General features: G+C 41.3%; 1 long non-coding RNA gene across 7 annotated transcripts in view; it reads right to left on the bottom strand.

Annotated features, from left to right (window-relative positions):
- Window positions 1-1,149: 1,149 nt before the first annotated feature.
- LOC308253835 overlaps window positions 1,150-17,410 on the bottom strand; it is a 128,418-nt gene continuing 112,157 nt past the window's right edge. For 4 of the 7 annotated variants that reach the window (XR_013961159.1, XR_013961162.1, XR_013961164.1 and 1 more), the window contains exons 8-10: window positions 9,291-9,427; window positions 7,516-7,686; window positions 1,150-2,768 (exon numbers count right to left, since the gene is read on the bottom strand). This is a non-coding gene — a long non-coding RNA (uncharacterized lncRNA). The remainder of the gene's footprint in view (window positions 2,769-7,515; window positions 7,687-9,290; window positions 9,428-17,410) is intronic. The other 3 variants (XR_013961161.1, XR_013961163.1, XR_013961160.1) reach the window with 2 other exon arrangements.

Raw genomic sequence — 17,410 nt, 5'->3', positions numbered from 1 at the left:
ACACCCCTAATGTGCGAGCAGAGTTCTCTTCTCCTCTATGCAGAACATCGTTCTGAGCCTATTATGTGTATAAACAATGGCATATGTAATTACCTTTCCAGAGTGGCAATTATTCCTCAGAATCAACAACCAGATTTAAAGCATGTTCCCCCAAAAGACATTCGGGGATCAATTCTGGGTCAATTACGTCAGGCTTTGATTTATCACATGGTGTCAGGCCATGTTAAAAAAAAGAAAGTTAAAAAAAATCAAACAGAAACACTCTGAGGTAAAGGTTAAAGGTTTGACTCAAACTGGTTTGTTCCAACTTTGCTTTCCCTCAATTGCTCTGCTTTCCCCCATCCTTAAAACAATTGTGATTGGCTGGGTTTTATCTGTTAGACAGTTTGCTGTTGGGGAAACTAAATGCAGTGAATCCAGTGGGTTTTATCTGTTAGACAGTTTGCTGTTGGGGAAACTAAATCCAGATGTGAGCTGCCCCCACACCACCACCTGGCACTGGAAATTTCTCCAGGGATGCAGCAGAGAGTCGGGGTTAATAATTCAGGCTTTGGGATCTAAGAGATCTGGATTTACATCCCCATGATTTAAGCAAGATACATATCACTGCAGTGGGTAATACTTCAAGGGGTTGTTGTGAGGTTTAAGTGAGATAATTAATGAAAAGATATGTGTAAAGCACTTAGTGCAGTGCCTGGAGCATGGTGAGTGCCCCGTGAATAGAGTGATTGCCCTTCCATTGATGAACAAGCCATCGGAGAGGTGGGACAGCCCTCAGAACCTACCCCAGTGTGGACTGGGACAAGGACCAGGGAAGCAGAGTGGCTGTTGGTACAAATCATAGGGCTGAGCGGCTGAATCCAAAACTGCAGTTAAGAGGTCCAATGTAGAGGACTAAACTATATATAAAGTTTCCAGTTATAAACTACAGACCAATAGCAAGCTTATTACTCTGTTAGCAAGATTGTTCTGTCTTTTACTGAGCCTTATGAACCATAGATTAAAAAAAGGATACTTTACACACCTTGGTTACCAAGTGTTAACTGAACACATACCTACTACGCACCAGGCACTGTGCTAGGCACCAGGAATACAGAGATGTTGCCTCTAACAAAACTCCCAGAACAAAAAATAAATATCTACAATTTAGTACAAAACAAGTTCATGACTCAGATTTATTGAAAGCTACTTCATGCAAACTGAAAGTGACATAACAAATACATAATATCACCAGGGCTGGATGATTCATCCTATTAAAGGTGAATCATATAACTAAAGTTGTTGGTCAAATTAGAATTCTTTACTGAGAAGCAAAATAAAAGTTTTCAGAAATTAAATAACAACAGATAATATGAGAATGCTCATCAAATTCTTTAGGGAACAATATAATACCCCACTCAAAGAACACTTGAAATCACTTTTATATGGAGTGACATTATTTATTCAATAAGAGGAAAGCAGCACTTACACAATTCATTTCTCAGACGACACACAGTACTATTGGCAGCAGGTATCGGCAGCTTAATTAAGAAGTCTGTTGATAATGTTAAAACGCTGGCACATTTTCAATTTAGATGGACACTCTCAAGACAAAGACATGTCGATTGTTGGCTCATACATAACAAAATGTGTCACAGACACTACATAAAATGTCTAGTGTCTACAATCATATTAGTGTCTTAACACTGGAAAAATCATGACTTACTCCCAGATCAGAAGTAATTTTTTGGAAAAACTATATAGTCACTCAACTTACAGAACATAGAGGACAACCCCATGAATACTGAAATAGCCGAATTTTCACGCACAGCCATTTTCCAGGTCTGTTTGGCTCCTGTCCTGCCCTGTCTTGGGTCCATGAGTAAGGACCTCAAGCTTGATCCAAACCTTCCCCTCCTCCATGCTAATAATTCACTCAGGACAGCAGGCCCCTAGGCATTCAAGGTAGAGGCCTATTGAAACAACAGATGTGATTCACCCACCCACCAAATGTACAAACACAATCTAGTTTTCCAACAGACACTCTACACCTAAAGGGAAAAAGGAATTTAATTCAAATTAACTTCAACTATAATGTGTTGATATCTCTAAAAGTCTACAGAACATTTTTGGAATCAACAAAAAGGACCCTACCTATCAGAAGTCCAAAAAGAAATGGAATTAAGATGTCCTGAATTGTTCACATTAGAAGTTTTGTGTTTTTTTATTAAAGGAACTTAAAATACTTATAGAAGTACACTCTTCCATTTGTTTCCTGTCTTAGAGACACACTTATTAAGAACAGAAGACACACACAAAAATGTTCATTGAAACTAATTGTAAATCTATGGAAGGCAGGGACCACATCTTATTTGTCTCCTTCCCTCTCTCATTTTCCTTCCCCTGCTCCGTACAGTGATTCACGTGTAGTAATTACTCAATTAAGTCGAAAATCCAACGCATGTTTCAAGTCATGTTCGTTTGGAAGGGCTGCACTGATTTAAGGAGCAACTGAAACGAAATGGGTAGGTTCAACCTTTCCTGATTTCTGGCTAGTGAGGCACACACTGTCTTGAAAACGTCCTTTGCTGAAGCTTGCTTGCATAGCCCCCGCATCATCAGCTGCTGGCTGCGGTGGCATTCTTGGGGTCTTGACTTGTGTCCATTTCTGTTGAAGGGAGCATGTTGATTCTCCAATGGCTGTTTTTCTAGAAAATGTGAAGGGTGATGTGAAGCAGGTACTCAGTGAAGCAGGTGTTCAGCCTATCCCTGTCCCACAGAGAGTACATCTGTGAACAAAATGCAAACACATTATTAATCCAAGCCTTTCTAAAACAACTTCTCACAACTACAATGACTGGTCTTTTGCTGACCACTAAAATTATTTAGCTCGACAGTTCAAAACACAACAAAACTACAGGCTCTTTTATGGTAAACGAAAGTTTGAATAGGATTAAACTTTAAGGATGGTTAAAGTTTTCTTTCCTTACCTTAAATAATGACTTTCAAATCCATGTCACCTCCAGGTGTAGATCCACGTGTCACAAAATCAGAAACACCACATGTCTGTGCATTTCGAAAACAAGGTTTCCCTACCCAAGCAGATTCTATCCTTTCTTCCTTGCCTTGATAAACAGGAATAAAATCCCTCCTGAGGTCCCAAGACCTACGCCTTCATGAATCAAGTCCCTGCCTGGGTCCCATCGTTTAGCACCAAGTGGATGGCTGGGAAGCAACAGCTGCAGATGAAGAAGCCTGTGATGAAGCAATCTGGCCGGGCAGGAGCATGCTTTCCTCAGTAAAGGCTCTGAGCTAACCAGGTGGGTAAAAGGCATGTACAAACACTGCCAACACCAACCCCAGTGGGGCAAAGCCCCTGCCACATGAGAGCAGCATGCTAAGACCCAGGTAGTTCCACCTTAGGCATATCCATGTGCATATCCATGTACATGTATATTAGCAACACTGTTGTAGATCAGGAATGACAGACACCTTTGCAAGAAACATTTCTATTTATTCACATCTCTGAAATGTTCCAAGCAGACCCACAGCAGTGAGAGGTAAAGCCAGCAAACACATAGGTAAGCTTAGCCTTAACACAATTTATTTACTAATTTACTTTATTTATTTGGGTTTTTAAAAATAGGCCAAAAGCCATTGCATATGTGTTTACAATGCCCTTTAGCAATGCCCTTCATCTCATGAGCAAAATGCCATACTACATGAACATTTAAAATCCACCTGGAATCATTTTAGGTTTTATCCATTATATTAAACTTGTCACTAAAGCCTGTTACTTCTTAATTTGAAATGTTTTTTGCAGTCCCCTTTTCTTCTAATTTCTACTAAGTCCCCTCCCGTCCCATCCCCGCTCCCCCACCCTTTGTCAGACCCGGTTCTAGCCTCACCCTAGAATGTGGCAGCCTCCTCTCTACTCCTAGATCTCCTCAGCTGTAGTATCAACTCCTTCCAAGTGATGTTGTTTCCACTGGGCCTCCACTTCCAACATTCATTCCAGGACCCCTCTGAGCTCCTGTCCTGCCCTATAGAAGTCTCCACTTAAGAGGCTCAGAGTACTGTGACCTCAGCCCACCCTCATCAGGCAGGCAAAAGAGAAACAACCTCAGCCCGCCAGAGAGCATGACTGGAATTCCTTTTGTACTACAAATACACTGAATTTGCTCCACACTCCTTCATTATTTTTCGCCCTCTATTTCCCTACTAACTCCAACATATTGACCCACTCTTCAGAATATTATAGTGTTAGAACCCCAGATTCTATTCCAGGACTCCTGCTGCTGGCTGGGATCCAGCTGGGATCAAAATCCCCACTTCATGACACCACCATCCCTGACTCTGAATCTCACCTGTATCTACATTCTAGTTGCCCAAACCTCCTTAATTGGATCTCCTCAGAACCAACACTTTCCCTGAACCACTCTCAAGGTCATCACATCCTCTTGGTCACTGAGGACTGGATTGCTGGCCAACCCTAGTATAGCCAGGCTCCCAACCCCTGATACACTTAGTCTTGACTTCCCCCTACCCCCTGGCAACCTATGCTGCTGAGATACTCTTCCCAACCCAGACAAATTCTAACACTATAATGTTTTTGAAGTATTCCACTTCACTTCCTAGTCCCCAGCATGAAGTCTCCACTGCAGGCACAGAGGTCTACTGCCCACTCAGCTCATTCCGAATCTTTGTTCATCCCCTTTCTTCTACCTTCTTAATTAGCTCTGCCTTCTTAATCACCTTTTTTGTAACATGATCTAAGAAGCACTCTCCAAGAAACAAATCCACATTGACATCTCTTATCTGGGTTCCTCTGGAGTAATCAATATCACACGGTTTAAGCACTTGGTTTTCACTAAATGTTTTCATAGACATTAGCTCTGCAGACAGACTTCTAGTTCTCTGAGGACTTGGAGAAAAGTCATGTCCTGTGCATGCTATTAACCTACACGGAGAGAGCAAAGTTCCACTTCCATCTTCTCTCTACCCTTACTCCACTCGCCAACCCACCCCCATGGAAGTGGCTGAATCAAGTTACTGGACAGAAACTAAACTATTGTTTAAAGGGATACAGCTTTTGGTATAATGAGAGAAAAGTTTCAAGTTTTGGCTTCTTAAGGATGTGGTCTGTTTGGAGTTTGTCTCTTGAGGTTCTCCCTTTGGATTGCTTCTCTGTGCTTCTATGTCGCCAATGAGGCAATCAGGTCTGGACCTGCTTTCCACTTGGGAAATGTTCCCCAATACCAGCCCCCACTCTGATAAGGCCTAGGGAAGACTAATTAGACTAGCTCTAACTTAAACCTTTATCTTTCATTTTTGCTTTTCTCCTACTTCTTGTAGCAAAATAGGATCTAAAGAGCTGGACCCAGGAGAAAAGGACAAAGAAGGCCTATGGGTGCAAAACACAATTATTTCCAAGCAGCTCTACATGGCTAGCTGCACTCATCAGTGACTGCATGAGGTTTGGGGTGGGGGTTGGGAAGGGCAGTCCCTAGGTAACAAATAAGAATATATGCGTATGTACTTGAGGTCTATCCTGTGCTTATCTCCTCCAAGTACCTATAGCCCCAGGAGATATCTGGGTAGGAATCTGTGGGTCCATCTCAACATAACTGCTATCTGATTATATTCTCAATAAATACATGTGAAATAATTTTTCTATAGTAAATGTCTATGCATCATTAGAATAGACCAAGAATTCTAGGAAACTTTGAAGTTCTGGATCAGGGTTATTTATGATTTATGTATTGAATACATGCTTCAATAAAACCTTAGAGTAATTTTATATCTTTTTCAGAGTGAGAATGTAAGCAAGACTAATCCTGGGGTTTTACAAGCCTTCCTGCCAAAGATGAAAGCCAGTGGGCTTCCTCTGTTGTGAAATTCTGAATTAGCACTTGCAGATGACCAGAAACCACTGTAGAATCATGCAATAGCCATTAAAACTCACATATCTTTAATATTTAAATATACTATATGCATACTATATACATATGTACATAACCTTGATGTACTACTTGAAAAAAAATAAATACTGAATGTAGGATATCCCAAAGTCATAAGGATCATCTGTCACTTGTCCAAGTCTGTGGCCAAAATTTCACTTTGAAACAATGCTCTTAATTAGCATGTGATGCAGACACTGCCAATTCTCCCCATCTCCCCTTCTCCTTTATTAATAGAACCCCTGAATTTTGAGAAGTACATGGCCACAAAGAGTATATTTCTAGGCCTTCCTGGCAGCTAGTATGGCTGGCAGGATGTGAGTAAAAGTTAGAAGTCCAACATCTAGGGAATGCCTTTAAAGAGAATAGTTATGTCCTGACTGGTGTGGCTCAGTTGGTTGAGCGTAGTCCCATGCACCAAAAGGTCACTGGTTTGATTCCCGGTTGAGGCACATGCCTGAGTTGTGGGCTCGATCCCCAGTAGGGGGCATGCAGAAGGCAGCTGATCTATGTTTCTTTCTCACATCAATTTCTCTCTCTCCGTGCCCCTCCTCTTTCTCTAAAATCAATTTTTTTAAAAAAAAATATTAAAGAGAATTCTTATATATCTTCAGATATATGAATGAGGCAAATACCTAGGGATAGCCGAGGGTAATAAGATGGAAGTTTCTTTCTCCCTTACCCAACAGTCTAAGCATAAGCAGTCGGAGCTGATATACAACTCCATGTTGTCAGGGAGCTGCCTCTAACTTGTTTCAACCACTGTATTTTAGAGTATCTTAACCTGGATATAGGGTAGGCTGCTGTAACAAATATTGCACTATGATTCTAGCTCTTACTAGCTATTCCAACATTGGACAAATTATTTAAACTCTGTGAACTTGTTTCTTTTTTTATATCTACTTAACAGGTTGTTGTTAGCAAATAAGACTGTCTTTTTTTCTTTTGCTTCCCATTATATCCCCAGCTTCCAGCACAGATCTGCATATAATAAAAATTAGTTATTCTTGCTATTTCTGTTGATCTGCTGATCTAGAAAAATAATGTCCTACTTTCACAATTAACCATTAAGTACTTCAAAAAAATACACATTGAAATAATACAACTAATCAATATGTTGTGCATTAGAGAGGTGACATTTTTCTGACCCAAATCTTAGAAAACATGGTCTAACAAAAGGTTTTGTCTGACTTGTGAATATACTTATATGAAAATTCTTATATGTTAAGCCATTGGTTGTTAATTTAAAGAACTGATTTTACTTTTAAAAACAATCTGCTTAAATTGGGCAGCCCTGGAAAGTCAAAGGCGCACAACCCCAACATAATTGGTTCTGTCCCCACTAGTTTTTATCACAAGGTTCCATGGTGCATGCATATTATGAAAAAAACTGATTTTATAACGTATTTATAGTTGTGAATTTGTATTATCATAGCTCAGAATCTCATGAAAAATAATTCTTATGTCTTCCCAAAGGAAGATGAGCACTTCTGGCTTCTACAAAAATAACAGGAGTGAGTTTTCAGTAAAACACATTTCTCCTATTGAAGAGTACTTAATAAACACACATACACACCTGGTTGCTTTCATTTCACAAGTGGCACCCATTTGCCAGTCATCAAAGTAATACAGTCTGATCTACTGAGGTGATGGATTCTGACAAACTGTAAAGGCCTGTCATTAGGGGAGGAGAGATTATAGTCTCTATGCAGGACATGATAGTGCTTCAATTTCTCATCCATACAACCTATGAAACACAGGGGAAAGCAACAAGATGAAAATAAAGTTGAACATAGACTTACTGCTTCCCTCTCCAATGAATGATATGAGCTGGTCCCATGCTACACTTTCTACTTTGTATACATACATCTCTATTTCTTCCTGGCTAATATAAAGATCTTTCATAAAGGACAAAGATTCTGCACAAATTTTACTATTCAGTAATTTAAGTCTAACGTAATGCCTTGTGCTTGCCCTTTTAAAATATTATTTTTTCCTCTTTTACTCTACCTATCTATATAGCCATTTTGCTTCTCTATAATTTTTTACTTACATATTTAAAATTCTCATCAGAATGAAGATTACATCTAGAGTAAAATCCATTAATTAGGTGAACTGAAGAAGACAAGTCTGAATTAATGAAAAGTCTTGAGTGTGGACTATTGTCAAAAAGATCACGATAATAGCAACATCTGATGTTTGAGGGATACTACATGGAAATCACCAGGCTGACCACTTTACATGCATTATCTCACTGAGTCCTCATGGAAGTCCGGAAGGTATTATCAGCTCATTTTCACAAATTAAAAAAAAAAAAAAAAACCTGAGCAACATTATGTAACTTGCTTAGGGCCATGTAGCTAATGAGTGATAGAATTACTTTCAAACCTGAGTCTGACTCTAAAGTATATGCACAATTTTCTCTACCACACCAAACTGCTAGGTCTTCCTTCAACCAGTAATAATAGTAAAGCAATATTTCAGATCAGGTTAACAAAACTCTAAAGCACTAAAGAACCCTGCTTTAGTGAAAAAAATGAGAAGTATTTGAAATTAGCTACTTTAGGTAGGTAATAATTAACGCCATTTATGAAGTACATACTCATACCAGGCACTTTTGACACATTAAATGTAACCCTCACAGCAACCCCATAAATTAGATAACTGTCTTCATTTTGTAGACGAGGAAAGATTCTCAGAGAAGCTGAGTCATTTGTCCAAGGTCACATCGCTGGTGAGCGGCACCGTCTGCACTGTGCATTCTGCATACCACCTCTCTCCCTCTCCTGCAAGGCCTTTCCCTGGAGTGCTTGAAAGACTGCTTTTTAAATTAATACTGCCACCCCCACCCCCTGTAATTGTATTTATACTATGTGTTAGCCCAGAAAAGCTTTCATTCAGAGACAATGCAAAAGTAAACTTTAACCCGGGCCCTGCCCTCATTATCATAAATTCCAAATTTAGTGAGGTCCGTGTTAATGGGTTTTACTGTATATAAAAAAGAGTTTAATAGACACTTAGACCTGCTCTATCTCCATTAACAAATCTAAAAAGCCATACAATGGTGAAGGGAGGAAGAGGAGTAACTTCAAAACTAAAACAGATAAGAAGTGCCTTAAAAGTCCAGCAAAAAAAAATAATAATAATGCATAACATATGCCAAAACAACAATATAGTACAGATGGCAAAATATGACAACAAATTCAATCCTACAAGTTCAGTGATCGACTCATAAATTGAAGAAAATGAATCCTAATCAGATGTTCACATTAAGGAATATAGCCATAGCCAATCGGCAGTGATAGTTAAAAGTCCATTTCAGATCTCTGGGTGAGCAGCGAAATGACCTACCAGAGCCAGCTGCCCGGCCCTTTCTTGCAGTGCTGTCGGCACGTGCGCGTTGTGTCGAAATTCCTGGCCGTTTAACAGGCCCTCTTTGCTGCTCCGTCTGCACTTGTTTCCAATGAAGATATGCGTCCGTGTGTAGCCTGAGTGAGGAAAATGTACAAGTGCGTAGGTCAGGCACATGTCTGCTGCCAGAGCCAAGTCCCCGATACACAGTGTGGGTTTTCCCACACAGGTCATCACAGTGTAGCAGATGCCACACAAATTCTACCAGCCTTCGAGGGCCTACCTAAAGCAGTGAGGAGCCCACAGCTCAGTCAGATCGCATGGAGGTTTCTTCTTGTCTTTAGGTCCACTTGTAAGTGAGCTACCACAGGCCTCTCTACAAGGGGAGTAGCCTTGGGACACACGCCAAACAATCTAGGTGGAGGGCAGCCCAACTAATGTTTTAGGCCTGGTGCCCTGTGGGTAGGTGGTGGAACCAGATTTAAGTCAACAAGCATTTATTTCTCACAGTTTTGCAGGCTGATCAAGATAGAAGCAGATTCGATTCTTGGTGAGGGTCCGCTTCCTGGCTGACAGCCACCTTTTTTGCTATGTCCTCTCAAGGGAGGGAGGGAGAGAGAGAGAGAGAGGAATCAAGCCTCTGGGGAGTAAGATTAGGAAGACAGGACTTTAACTTTTTGCTTTGTATACACTATTGCATTTATTTAGGTTTCCAAGCAATTCGCCCAAAATTGAGAACAACCCTTCCTCTCCTGGGTTCTGAAGAAGTTAAGAATACAAAAATAAAAGAGATGAGAGGCTAAAGTATAACCTTGATTACTAACTGAGACCAGAGTAGTGAGGCAGCTTATTATGAAAGCCAGACCAAGCTCACTCCGGCGGTCGCCAGCCTGTGGTCCACGGACCACTGGTAGTCCGTAAGGTCTGAAAGGTTGGCGACCGCTGGAAAACCATCAGCTTGGGCCATCTCCACAGCCAGGCTCATGCAGCCTGGGAGTGGGGTGGCGGGGGTGGCCTCCCAGACTCAGGGAGAGTGTGGGCTCTCCGTAGGCAGGCCCTCCTCTGGGTAGAAAAAAGATGACAGTAAGCTGAGCTGGCCCACTTACTCATTCCACATGTGTCAGTTATGTGAGTCCCTCTCCCTGAGGGCAGAAAAGTGGTCTGTGAAGTAGGAGTGTAGACTTTGCCCATGATGGTAGTGTCAGTGGTGGCTGAGTCTAGATTGCAAAAGGTTAGAGAGTAAATGGTGAAAATGAAGAGGCAAGAAAGTAGACAACTTAAGAAGATTTAAAGAAGAAAAACAGAGTAGGGAATTTGGGGAAGGATTTTTTCAGGAAGAGGCAAAAAAATGTCGAATGTGGCAAGTGGAAGAGACACCACTGAGATGTGAATAAAAGGGAAGGAAGAGGGAAAGCCACGTGATTCGAGGCAAGGATGAAGGAAAAGAAGTTGAGTTCATATCATAGGATCAGTTTTGTAAAAAAGGTGGAGAGAGATTCTGGAGCCAATGCCAGACAACAAAATTTAAACTTGCAAACTGCCACAGGACTGGCTGTGCTAAAGTCATGACAAAACAGCAAACCCAAAACCTACTTGTAAATGTTTTATCACAGTGTGATACTTTTGAGAAATTACATGATTTATTATTTATAAGACACTGCTTAGATTAGTATTGATGTATATACACTCTGTATCATTCACCATCATGCATCATAACATTAGTTGATTCACATGCTCCGTTGTCCCTGTTGAAGCTTGACTGGCCCTGTGCACTTTTTCATTGCAATTCTGGCTTACCATTACACAATATTCCCCAAATCACCATGCAGGATGGTGGAAAACCTAATGGACCAGAGAAATTGGAAAGATTCATAGTCTAAAAGTCTGACTCCATGCTTTTAACTGATAAAGAAATTTCTGCACTGAAATGTTTCCGTATTCCCACTAATCTGTTTCCACGTCGTGGTTTCAATGGCCACAGAAATCCTTCTGGTAAACCAGTTCTTCTGGTAAACAGATTTCTGTGAGAAGACGAGGAAGAGGAAGAAGGAGGAGGAGGAGGAAGAGCTTCATATCTCATAATGGTCCCCAAAGTTATAGCCTTTCTCAAGTATTTCTTTCTTTAATCAGGTTTTAAAGTTATGTTCCAAGTCTCCAGTCCTCAGTGGGGTTTAGCTTTACAACCCTCTTAACAAAAGCAGTTTTTGACATCATTTAGGTTTGGCAAAATGTGTGCTAGGGCTCCTACTGGGCCTTCTCAGCTGCTATTAAAAGTTATACTGCATTTGGTTAAGTGTGGAGGCTGGCACCACAGAGGATCCATGATGGTGATTATCATGCAAATCAGCCTCCTGCAAGTCCAGCTCCTCCCAGGAGGCTCTCCAGCTCTGCTCCCCCAGTCGCCTCATTGTCCCCAGGATAAAGCGAACCATCTTCACGGCTGACACTGGACGCGGCCGAGATGGGTTCTCCTGACAGAGATTAGTGAGCAGCGATGAATCTTTCACTTGGGGTAGAAATATGATTTTATTTAAGAAAATAACTATCATAATTGGGCTTCTGTCACTTTAAATTTTAATGGTGAGAGTAATACGGAGGCTTCTGGAACTTTAAATTACGGCTTTCAGAAGCTTCACACTGAATCTTTCAATTATTCTCTGTAAGTACTTTCTCAAAGCATGTGCCACCATGACATTGATATCACAATTCAAATCTAAATTCAAAACTGACTGCAAGGCTATGAGCTGTGTGCTGGCGCGCCGGCTGCCTCATTTTATCTTTGAACATCTGAGCAGGCGAATCAGAGGCGCTCTCCCTGAGCCCAGCCAGCTGTTTGCCAAATATTCAAATGCCCTGGCATGCAGAAGAGCCTTTCAGATTTCCCCACATCAGAATTATCCACGGCCCCTATTTTTCTCATTAGCTGCTGGCTCACCTACGCTTCCACACAGGCCCGCCTGACTCACTGGGCTGTGCTGGCTCTCCCCGCTGCCTCGCCTCCCAGGTGCCCCCGCTCCAGCAGTGGGTCCTGGGTGTGCTGCAGATGCAGCAGTTCAGACAAATCCAGGATGGGGGGATTCAAGCCTGTGTTTCCTTGAAGTGGATCTGAAAGAGGGGCTGAGCTATTTGTAGTGGCAGGAAAACAGACAGCAAAGAGAGTGAGTGGATTTTATTTAAAATGCACCCATTAGGCTGGAGCAAATACAGCGGGATTGGGAAGCCAGCGAGGAAAAGGGAGGGAAAAGGTTTCCTCTTTTATTTTGCTGTCTTAACTTCCTTGTTATGTGCCTATTTTCTCCAATCATTGTAATGGCTTATCTTCGTATTAAAACAAATACAAATAGATACATTTCTTTTTAGGATTAACTTTAGACCGCTTCGGTGATTTTAAAATGAGTCCTCTACCTCAGTAAGGACAGTGCCAAATGTACAACAGTAAATAACTAAATCCAGCTGCACTAATGAATCTCCAATGAAAGACAACCCTTACTTCACATTTTGAAGATCCTGGAGCAATTTTCCTCAGCCAGATAACTGAGAACAGCGCACCCAGGGGGTTGAGAGGGAGCAAGGGATGAAGGTGCCACAAGACAGCAGCCTCTGCCCAAATGGCTGGTCCAATTTCCTGAAGCTGGACCCCAAAGCCCGCTCTCCAGCTGGGTGAGGGGCTTTCTTGATTCCTTCAGGAAAAGTAGGTCTTTACTTGCTCATTTCCTGTGATGTGTTTACACTTGCACAGAAGGGGCACAGCAGGGATGCTTTCAGGGCACATTTAGGGGGAAGCCAGTCTCACAGGAGTCGTGAATGCCAGATGTCAACCCAGTGCGTGCTGCTGAGCGCTCTGCAAGCAGGAGGCGCAGCCACCAAATCGCGGTCTGAGAACACTCTGCTATCCTGATCCAGGGCCTTTCCTTAACCACAGGCAGAGCAGGGTAGAAATTGATGTCACTTAAAAAACAGTAACAATATAAAAGGAGCTGCTAAGATGAGTACAAAAATTATCTGAGAACCAGATAGGTTGATGGCATTCCAGTTCTGCCAGCCCAATATATTCATTCCATCAACCCAAATCATCATACGGCAACTAACTTTCTTCGGGAACCACAGGTGCACAGGGTAGGAGGAGGCCCATGTGTGGAGTGGCCACAGGGCTGTTGATTGACATTATTCCCTGAAAACAGCCTCAAACACTACTTTGCACTGAGATAAGGGTGCGATGCCCAAGGGGCCGCTCTTCTAAGGCACCGACCATGGGCAGAGAAACACAACTTTTTAAAACTCACATTGATTTTGGTTGGAGCCCAAAGCAGTACAATTACAAATCCCGTTTGACTTGAATACTTGAGGCTTATGGAGTGTTTCAAACACAAAACAGTTCTACATAAATCATTCATCCAAATACTTACTATGCCCCCATTACATGCCATGTAATATACTTCGATGAGCCAGTTTGGGTTAAAGAATAATCCTCTGCAGAATTTAGTACCATGGCATGTCCCTTCATCTTAAAGTTCCTTCACTTCTATAAAAGTTCCCTCCCTCGCCCTAACCGGTTTGGCTCAGTGGATAGAGCATCGGCCTGCGGACTCAAGGGTCCCAGGTTCGATTCCGGCCAAGGGCATGTACCTTGGTTGCAGGCACATACCCAGTGGGGAGTGTGCAGAAGGCAGCTGATCGATGTTTCTCTCTCATCGATGTTTCTGACTCTCTATCCTTCTCCCTTCCTCTCTGTAAAAAATCAATAAAATATATTTAAAAAAAAAAAAAGTTCCCTCCCTCTTAGAGGGATCTACATCTCGGATCACTCTGTCCATTTTACCAACTTCTCTTCCTCTTCCTCAGCCCTGTCCTCATTTCACTAACTCGACTGGGGGGAGGGGGTGAAGAGTGGTACATGAAAATCATTTGGAGAAGACTTTTTTCAAACTACAAAGACACTTTCCACCCCCATTTGAGAATCATTACCTATATGGACCCCTCAGTATTTCTAGCTGCACTAAATCACATCACTAAGAGTTTGGGGATGAGAAAAATAAAAGACTGAAAATCTGTACTAACTACTTCCTCTTGACATTACTCCTGAAACTTCAACTATCACTTAGATGCTGATATTTAAAAAACAACATTTTAATAAGCCCGATCCATATATGCAAATGCCTAGTGGGCCTCTGTTTTCAAATAACCTACTAACAAACTCAACAAGCACAGCCACAGATCTATTACCTTTATTTTTTTACTCCTCCCTTTCTTCATAGTATTCACTCAGTGGGTACTTCACACTCCCCTCTCCCAGCACACATACATCAAATCTGTCACCAGATCCTTTCTCCTCTTCTTCAGAACGCATCTTAAGTCTGTCTATCATGTGCCATATCCCACCTGGACCTCTGCAGTAGGCTCCTCACTCCTTCCTACCCTTTCTACTTCAAATTAGTTTCCACATGTTCCTGATTCCTACAGGTTAAAGCAGGAAATCCAAGAACACAGCAAAGCATAAGAGAAATACAAAATGACTTCTGATAGCACACAGACCTACTTTTAGAATATATTTTAATAGGTCTAGAAAAGTAGAATTAACAGATCTGCCTGGGGGTTTAAGTTAATATTGAGTTTGCTTTCAAAATAAATTTTAGTATAAAATATGAACTATTAAAAATTAATTCTAATAGTATGCAGATATTTTTAAAAACATAAAAGTGGTACATCAATCAATAAAGTTTGGGAAGCTTGGTCCTACAAAATAGGTCTAAACTTCTTAACATGATATTGCAAATGTTACGCATCCTCTTCATCTCCAGGAAATGCCTCCTCCCGCATCCCCTACACTCTACTTAGACCTTCTAGGTATCAGCTTTGTTATATATCAAAACACCCCAAACCTACTGGCTAAAATGATATTTTATTTAGTCCATAGTTGTGCAAATCATCTGGGTCTTTCTGACTGGGCTCACAACAGATTTCTCCTGGACTCTCCCATGTGTCTGGGGGATCAGCTAGTGACTAGATGGTCCGAGATGATCTCACTCACACGTCTGGTGGTTAGTAGACTGTCAGCCAGAGCCTCTGCCCTCCTGCAGGCGGCCCTTATTCTCCAGCAGGATAACCTAGGTTCATTGACAATATGGCCTCAGGGTTCCAAGCACAGAAGCCCCAATGCATAAGCACTTTCACATTTGCTAGTGTCCACTGGCCAAAGCAAATCACATGGCCAACCCAAATTCAGAGATGGGAAACAGACTCCTTTTCTTAATGGAAGGATCTTCAATATCACATTGCCAGGAGTTGGGTGTAGGAAAGGGTAGAATTTGTGACCACTCTTACAATCTACCACTCTTGCAATGTACCACTCTTACCATATCCCAAAAAATACAAGGTATATTCACACATGTGCTCATGTTGTTCCCATCACCTGAAATAAATTATCAAACTCCTTCTGTCCTTCTGGCAAATTCTTACTTCTTGTCCATCAAAGTTCTGTTCAAACATAGCATTCCTTAACATCTTCCTTCAAATTAATTATTCCCCCATATGTTCCAATGATCCCTTGCATATGCCTCTATTATAGCATTCAGTGAATTGTATTATAGTTATTTCTAATGTTTCCCTAAATAGACTGTCTTTATACCACCAGCATCTAACACAGTGCCTGGCAAAGAAGAGACATTCAATAAATGTTCACTAAATTGAATTGAATTGAATAAATTCAAAACAAAGTTTAAAGTCCTCCTCAAATAAGTCTGCATTTAAAAGACTGAAGGTGCAACAATACAAAACTGGCTTTAGGAGTAAGTAGCACTAATTAGATCCACCTCATCTCATTTAAAGGCCACCATATTACTGTAAGTCTAAAAATGGTTCGCTGTAGTGCAAAGAGCACAGGTTTTAGAGTCTGAAACACTGAGACTCAAAGTCTAGCTCTTTGTGTGATCCTGACAATTTACTTAATATGTTTCTCTGCACCACTCAATACAGATGTTTCAAGGAAGGACCTAGCACAGTGCCTGCCACATACCAAACGCACATCAAACCCCAGAGACTCCTACTAGAAAAGCAAATGACCACCTCGGCGGGGGTAACCTCAAGCCTTTATCATTAATATCTGAGGAGAGTAGGAGAAGGGTAAGAAGAAGAGCATGAAAGTTATGGGGTAGAAATTAGACAACTTTACAATTTTACTGAGAGCCAGGCTTGTGGCTAGAATTAAACAATTATAGGAGTTTTCAGGGACCCCATAAAGGAATAAGTTTCCCCCTGCCACAGGGTATACAATGACTATCTCTGGTTTTATATAATTTATTGATTTTTGCAGAGAGGAAGAGAGAGGGATAGAGAGTTAGAAACATCAATGAGAGAGAAACATCGATCAGCTGCATCCTACATGCCCCCTATTGGGGATCGAGCCCACAACCCAGGTACATGCCCTTGACCGGAATCAAACCCGGGACCCTTCTTCAGTCCGCGGGCCGACGCTCTATCCACTGAGCCAAACTGGTTAGGGTTATTTCGGTGTTAGAGTACTCAGAAATCTCTGCATAATTTTGCTGGGTATCAAATACGGAGTCAACATTTACACGTGTACTTAGGTAAGACTATTGGGGAAAGTCTTAAGGAATAAAAAGTGTTGTTTAAAATGATGGTACTTTGCCGAAACCGGTTTGGCTCAGTGGATAGAGCATCGGCCTGCGGACTGAAGGGTCCCGGGTTCGATTCCGGTCAGGGGCACGTACCTTGGTTGTGGGCACATCCCCAGTAGGAGGTGTGCAGGAGGCAGCTGATCGATGTTTCTCTCTCATCGATGTTTCTAACTCTCTATCCCTCTCCCTTCCTCTCTGTAAAATATCAATAAAATATATTTTAAAAAAATAAAAATAAAAATAAAAATAAATAAAATGATGGTACTTTAATCTTTTTAAGCCTATCCCTGTATCTATTCACTTTTACATTTAAAATTGGTAGTTTGGTAAACAAGGTGTGTGTTTTTCCCTAACTAAAATTTTTAAGGTGAGAAAAATGAAAAGCATGTTATAAACACACAGGTCTACACTTCAAATTAAGTCAATTCTATAAGAAATGTCACATTCAAATTAATATAAAGTGAGTTTTAGATACATAAATCCTGT

Source organism: Plecotus auritus (genome assembly GCF_963455305.1).
Source record: "Plecotus auritus genome assembly, chromosome: 7".
NCBI classification, from domain to species: Eukaryota; Metazoa; Chordata; class Mammalia; order Chiroptera; family Vespertilionidae; genus Plecotus; species Plecotus auritus.
This window is presented reverse-complemented; position numbering and strand designations above follow the sequence as displayed.